This window comes from Nicotiana tabacum, chromosome 11, assembly GCF_000715075.1.
Source record: "Nicotiana tabacum cultivar K326 chromosome 11, ASM71507v2, whole genome shotgun sequence".
Classification (NCBI taxonomy): Eukaryota; Viridiplantae; Streptophyta; class Magnoliopsida; order Solanales; family Solanaceae; genus Nicotiana; species Nicotiana tabacum.
Window position 1 is genome coordinate 19730379 of NC_134090.1, and position 8209 is coordinate 19738587.

Below are 8209 nucleotides of genomic sequence, written 5' to 3' on the forward strand. Positions count from 1 at the left end.
CTCAGCCCAAAATATCATTTAAGTGTTAAAGCAGAGTAAACATGGCTGAGTTATGAAAACAGTAGAATATAACATGAGTGAGTTCAGGTATAAAGTCAAAACAGTGAGGAAATATCAGTAAAAATCCCCTAAGAGTTCAAATAGTTGACACGATGCCCAAATATGGCATTTAGTCCTAAACATGATGATAACAAACAATCTTCAATCAAATACGCAGCAAAACAATCATTTGGGATGGACTAAGTCACAATCCCCAATGGTGCACGACCCCACGCTCGTCATCTAGCGTGTGCATCACCTCAATATAGCACAACGATGTGAAATCCGAGGTTTTATACCCTTAAGACAACATTTACAATCATTACTCACCTCAATCCGGTCCAACTCTAGCCCGTGATGCCTTTTCCCCTCGAATCGGCCTCCACTCGCGTCGAATCTATCCAAATATAGAATCACAACATCAAAATATGCTAAGGGAACGAAGCCCAAGCGAAAATAATCAATTTACAATACAAATCCCGAAATTACCAAAACCCGACACCTAGACCCACGTCTTGGAATTCGATAAAATTCACATCAATAGATTTCTTATCTCCCCACGAGTTCATACATATCAACAGTACCAAAATCCAACCATAAATTGTCCCTCAAATCCTCAAGTCTAGGTCTCAAATACCAAGCCCTAGTTTCTCCAATTTTAACCCTTAAAATCCATTAATTACAACTCTAATCTGTGAAATAATACCATAGGGACGAGTTTTAGGTCCAAAATCCTTACCTCAATGAAATTTCCTAGAAAACCTTCTTCAAATCACCCAAAAAGCTCCAAAAGCCGACTTAGAAATGGTGGAATAGCTCATAAATCGTGAAGGAAATAATTTATACCTTCTGGCCCAAGCATTTCGCATCTGCGGCCCCTTCTATCGCTTCTGAGGTACCGCTTTTGCGGTCCTTGAACCGCTTCTGCTATTTTCACTGAAGCCGCTCAGACTCCGCATCTGCGATGCCTAACCCGCACCTGCGCCATCGCATGTGCGGTTCTTCTACCGCTTCTGCGGTTCCTGCCTTTCCTAGTCTCTTCCACTTCTATGACCGCTTTTCCGCATCTGCGGCATCGTACCTGCGGTCCCCAATCCGCAGGTGCGAAAACAACAGAAACAGCAAAATCCGCAGCTTCACTAAACTCCTAATCTCTCTGTCAACCATCCGAAATCACCCCGAGGCCCCCGAGACCTTAACAAAAAACACAAACATATCCGATAACCTTATTCAATGTTGTTCCAATCTTCGTAATGCTCAAATAACATCAAAACACCAAACTCATATCGGATTCAACCCTAAGAATTCCAAAATCTTCTAAATTATGCTTTTGATAAAAAACCCAACCAAACCACGTCCGAATGACTTGAAATTTTTCACACACATCCCAAATGACACAATAGAGCTATTACAACTCCCGGAATTCCATTCTGACCCCTATAACAAAATCTCACCTATCAACCGGAAAACGCCAAAATCCAATTTCGCTAATTCAAGCCTAAATCTACTCCGGGCCTCCAAAAAACATTCCGATCATGCTCCTAAGTCCCAAATCACATCCTGAAGCTATCTGGACCATCGGAACTCACATCTGAGCCCTCTAATACATAAGTCAACATCTGATTAATTTTCCAACTTAAGCTTCCTCAAAAGAGACTAAGTGTCTCAAACCCTTGCCAAAACCTTTCCGGACCCGAGCCAACCAACCCGATCACATATAGAACCGATAGACAAAGCAATAAGAAGTAGAAATGGGGGAAACGGACTGACAACTCATGAGATGACTGGCCGGATCGTCACGATATATATATATATATATATATATATATAGCCTTATAGGGCCCGACAACTATTTTACTTACTATATTGAGAGAGTTGAGTCAGTATCAGTAGGTAAGCATATGTTCAGATTATCATTCACTTCTAGTTACTTTTAGTTATTATATTATCAGTTGAGTTTCTGCTTTCAATATATTACCTTACATACTCGGTACATTATTTCAGATTGACATCCCTTTTTTGGGGGTGCTACCTTTCATGTGTGCAGGTTCAGATAGATAAGCGGGTAGACCTCCTTATTAAGTGTTGTCCGAGTTCAGCTTGATCGGTAAGCTTTATGCCTTTCAGAGTTGTCAGGTCTAGAGCTTTATATACATCTTGTGTGTATATATGTATATATGTTATCAGTAGGTCGGGGAGCTGTTCTGATCACAGTATATCCATAAGTATAGGCTTGTAGACATATACTGTCAGTTAGTGCAATATTTTGGGCTTGTAGGCCTTGTATGTATATTTGGTTGGTTTGTCTATTGCAATAATTATGACGGCTTTGTCAGCCCAACTTTATATTGATATTTAGTCAGCATTCGCAGTTGTCTTGCAATGTTGCCCATGGCCAAAGTATGATATCACATGTTTAGAGTTCCTTAGTCGTAAGTTGGTACGCAAGGATAGGTGAGGCACCGGGTGCCAGTCACGCCCCCAGGTTTAGGGCGTGACAATCTTGGACATACTCAGTGAGGAAGTTGGGGTAGGGATATAATCTTTCTTCTTTCTAGACTGCACTGGAGGTGCTATAGGACATCAAGTTCTTTACATTAATAGGATAGCCTGCCATGATGGAAGGTAACAATACTGCCCGGTGAAATGGAAAGACATTATCATGCTGGCATGGGTCAAGACGGCTGCAAACGAATGTTTGCCACCATTTTGCTTCAAAGTTAAGGGTGGCTCTAACAATATGCACTCCTATTGTGAGCCATGCAGGTGTTGTCCCCGGAATAGCAAGTATCTCAGCTAGCCGTGGGCGAACTGCATCACCCAAGGCTAGCTTATCCAGGTATTGCACAGCCTCAACCTCCTCAAACCTTGCATATTTGTTCAGTGCATGGCCATCAAACCGGATTTTCAAGTTTCGGACCTTCATCACTATTGTAAACTTTTTGATGTGGGCAACATTGTCATACAATTCCTTGACAAGGTATTCATTGGTATCTTGCAGACGACCAGCGAACCATTTCCATCCTTTTCTCTCCATGAATTGCTTTAAGACATTCGGATTGTGCTGGCTTAGGTTTTTGGTTATGAATTGTCGCTCAAGAGTGAGCAACCTTTGGAGCCACCATTCTCGAAACTTGGCATACGCCTTCTCACTTACAAATCTATTAGCCTACACCTCTGTCTTCCTTGATCTAGCCAGGCCTCCCAAAATTTTGTCACCCCATCTCCCATCATCCGGGACTTCATCATCATCATCTAAATTGATTAGGGTAGCTGTTGTAGTAGGTGTTGTAGCAGGTGGGGAGGATGGTTCAGATGCCTGACTACCTCCCTCTAAGTCAGCAGAAGAACTAGAGGACGAGGTAGGTTCATTGACTAAACGGAGCCTATGGGGGAATTGTTGTGATTGTGCCCCCGGTTGTGGTTGTATAGAATCCCCCTCAGATGTCTCCCAGGATGGGAGGTATTCACTGGTGTCTAAGGAATCAATGTCTCTATGGATGTGGCTTTCTTGTTTATGATCATTTGAACTGACAGTGGTAGGTTGGTTTTGCCTTGACCCCGGCCTCAGGAGGGTTTTGCTCTCCCTTTGGAAGAACACCTCAACCACGTGAACTCACCATTGTCTGCAACATACAAGTAGTGAAAGTCAGTTCAAATTGGGATTCAACATATGTTATTGAATTATAGTTGAAAAGAAAGACACTGCTTCTCAGAATAGGGCAGCGCGAACCGCACAAAAATGAGTGTGACCGTGGACTGCCTATCGCGGACCGCACAATTTTGAGTGCGGTCGCGGAGATCCCATATTTAGATTACTGGTTCTATGATGTTAACCAACCACGGACCGCATAAAATTGAGTGTGGCTGCACAACACCCATCACGAACCACACAATTTTTAGTGCGGCCGCATAATCATTTTGTTGGGTTTCTGTAGTTCAATTGTGCGGACCACACAAAATTGAGTGCGGTTGCAAAAACTAATTGCGGACCACACAAAATTGAGTGTGGCCACACAATCTTAGCAATCACAAGTGGCTTTAATCTAGGGTATCGTGAACATCACAATTTTGTATACGGCCGCATACCCTAGCGCAGACCGTACAAAAATGTGTGCGATCTCGAAATTCAAATTAGAGCGGCACAAAAGTACCATTTCTACTAGTGTTTTCACTAATTAGGCATGATTTGTGGCAATTAAACAATAAAAGCTACTAACCCCAGCCCCCATTATGCATTCAAACACTACCCACGTGCTTTTAAGCAAGAATTAAGCATCAATTTGACATTTTTGGTATGAATCTGACCCTAGATAAAAAAGGAAACTAAAACAAGGAGAAAAGAAAAGAAAAAGATGAAATTAATTCATTAAAATCAACATACCAGTAGTGAAATGTAGTAAGAAATCAACACTTGATGAATATGGGACGAGATTGAAAACAAGAAAGAGTGCACTATGCTTTAGTCTAGCTTAAGAGGTTAGAATGTGTAAAGTATGAATAGTCTCAAAAAGTCCTATTTATACTTTGACCATGATGGCCCACCACTTACCTGAGTGTGGCCAACACAATTTTGGTGCGATCTGCACTCTTTAACCTTTTTCTCACTCATCGGTTGAATGAGTGGCGTGGTCCACATAAAGATGGTTGCGGCCGCACAATTTGTGCGATCCACATAATTTTTACTGCGGTCGCGAATTCTTAAGGGATTTTGTCAGGCCAAACTTCAAAGGGTTGGCATATTCCCTATTCCAGCTATGCGGACCATGCCAGAATTGTGCGGCTGCGAAGGGCTTGTGGAGTCCGCATAATTCCGGTGCGGTCCGCACAATTTCACCACATGGCTAGTTTTTTCCTTGTCAATTTCCTGCACTGCACACCCAATTTCCTGCATACATTTCACAACCAATTAGTCCAAAATAATTCCTAATCTAAAAAGAAAATAAAAAGAGAGAAAAAACCATGGGTTGCCTCCCAAGAAGCACCTAATTTAATGTCACGACATGACGCATGTTACCATCATTCATTTGAAATGGATCAATGCCACAACGTGGCCATCATCAACCTTTCCAAGGTAGTGCTTCACCCGGTTCCCATTGACTCTAAATGTCTCACCATTCTTGTTTTTCAAATCTAGAGCACCAAAAGGAGTCACATGTACCACTTCAAAAGGGCCATTCCCCTTTGACTTTAGCATTCCCGGAAACATCCATAACCGAGAGTTGAATAAGAGAACAAGGTCACTTTCTTTGAATGCTTTCGAGAGTTGAATAAGAGAACAAGGTCACCTTCTTTGAATGCTTTCGAGAATTGAATAAGAGAACAAGGTCACCTTCTTTGAATTCTTTGTTCCGAATATACTTATCATGTAGGTACTTCATCTTGTCCTTATACAAGGACTAACTGGAGTAAGAATGGAATCAGAACTCATCAAGTTCATTCAATTGCTCCAACCCAAAGATTGGCAGCTACATGCCGCTCAAGGTTCAATTTCTTCAATGCCTACATGGCCTTATGCTCTAATTCCACCGGGAGGTGACACGCTTTCCCGAATACCAACTGATAAGAAGGCATACCAATTGGAGTCTTGTAAGCTGTTATATAGGCCCGTAAAGCATCTCCAATTTTCCTCGACCAATCAGTCTGATTTGCATTGACAGTCTTGGATAGAATACTCTTGATCTCCCTGTTGGAGATTTCAACTTGTCCACTTGTTTGGGGATGATAAGGGGTTGACACTTTGTGTGTGACACCATACTTGGAGAGTAAAATGTCAAAAGGTTTGTTGCAAAAATGAGAACCCCCATCACTAATGATGGCCCTTGGGGTGCCGAACCTTGTGAATATGTTTTTCTTCAAGAAAGCCACCACACTCCGTGCTTCGTTGTTGGAAAAAGCCACAGATTCAACCCATTTGAAAACTTAATCCATAGCAACAAGAATATAGGTGTTCCCACACGAACTCACAAATGGACCCATAAAGTCGATGCCCTCCACATCGAAAATATCAATCTCAAGGATGGTGGTGAGAGGCATATGATTCTTCTTGGAAATCCCACCAGCCCGTTGGCAATCATCACAACGCTTAATGAGCTCGCTGGCATCTTTTTACAAGGTATGCCAATAAAATCCACAGCTTAGGACCTTTGTAGTAGTTCTCACCCACCATGGTGACCACCATAGGGCGAAGAATGGCAAGCTTTAAGAATACCCAATTGCTCTTCTTCTAGAACAGATAACACCATCAATGCAAATTTTGAAAAGATATGGCTCGTCCCAATAATAATCCAAGCATTCCCGTTTGAGCTTCTTCCTTTAATTTGAAGAAAACTCATTCAGGATAAATTCCGCTCACAAGATAGTGAGACACATCGCCGAACCAAGGCATCCTGGTCAAAAACATAGAAAGGAGTTGTTCATCTGGAAGTGAATCATTGATCTCAAGGCCATCATGGGGCCTCCCCTCCTCTTCCAATCGGGACAAGCAGTCTGCCACTTGATTTTCACTCCCGTTGCGGTCTATGATTTCAAGATTAAATTCTTGTAGAAGAAGTACCCAACACATCAATCTAGCCTTGTAGTCCTTTTTACTCATCAAATAATGAAGTGTCGCGTGATCGGTGTGAACAATCACTTTGGTACCCATGAGGTACAGGCGGAACTTTTGCATAGCAAAGAAAATGGCTAAGAGTTCTTTCTCGGTCACCGTATAGTTGATTTGGACGTCGTTCATGGTCTTACTAGCATAGTAGATCAGGTGGAATATCTTGTTGACTCTTTGCCCCCAATACCGCTCCTACCGCCACTTTGCTATCATCACAAATGAGCTCAAATTGTAAGCTCCAATTTGGTGCGGTAATGATGGGAGTGGTAGTCAACCTATACTTGAGTAGCTCAAATGCCTTCATACAATAATCATTTAACACAAATTTGTCATCTTTTGCCAACAACTTGCACAAGGGGTTCACCCCTTTTGAGAAATCCTTTATGAACCGACAGTAAAACCTCGCATGACCTAGAAAGCTCCTCACTCCTTTGACGGACGTAGAAGGAGGGAGTTTTGATATCATATCAATTTTTGCTTTATCCACTTCAATACCATTCTTGGAGATCTTGTGGCCGAGGACAATGCCCTCCTCGATCATAAAGTGGCACTTCTCCCAATTAAGCACCAATTTGGTCTCTTCACAATGTGCCAATACCTTATAAAGATTATCCAAACATGCTTCAAAAGAATCCCCCACAATAGAGAAATCATCTATGAAAACCTCGAGGAAGTCCTCCACCATATACGTGAATATTGCCATCGTACACCGCTGAAAAGTAGTCGGTGTATTATATAAACCAAACGGCATCCTTGAGAATGGAAATGTGCCATACAGACAAGTGAAGGTGGTCTTTTATTGGTCTTCAGGTGCAAGAATCTAGTTATATCCGAAATAGCCATCCAAAAAGCAATAATAAGCACGTCCGACTAGCCTATCCAACATCTGATTAAGAAATAGAAGCGGAAAATGGTCTTTCCAAGTCACTTTGTTGAGCTTCCTATAATCCATGCATACTCTCCAACCAGTGGCAGTTCTTGTGGGGATCAACTCATTTTTGTCATTTGTAATCACAGGCATGCCCCCTTCTTTGGGACACATTGTATCGGTGAAGCCCATGAACTATCACAAATGGGGTAGACAACCCCAGCATCCAACCACTTAATGATCTCTTTCTTGACTAGCTCTTGCATGGCCTCATTCAATCTTCTTTGATATTCCACGGAGGGTTTGGCATCCTCCTCCAATATGATTTTGTGCATGCGAAAGGCGGGGCTTATATCCCAAATATCGGCCAATATCCAACCTATTGCCCTTTTTCTCCTTTATAGCACCTCCAAAATGGACTCTACCTAGTTAGTTAAGCACGAAGAAAGAATAATTGGTAAAGTAGAAGAAGGGCCAATGAATTCATACCTGAGGTGTGAAGGCAAGGTCTTTAACTCCAATGCGCGAGGCTCCTTGATTGAGGTCTTTGTTGGTGGAGTCTTCCGGTTCTCAAGGTCTAAGGAAAGTTTTCGAGGCTCATATGTATATGATCCCATTCCTTGCAAAGCATTGACACATTCTACCAAGTCTTCCTTCTCATCTTCATCATGATTCAATAACACAGATTCCAATGGGTC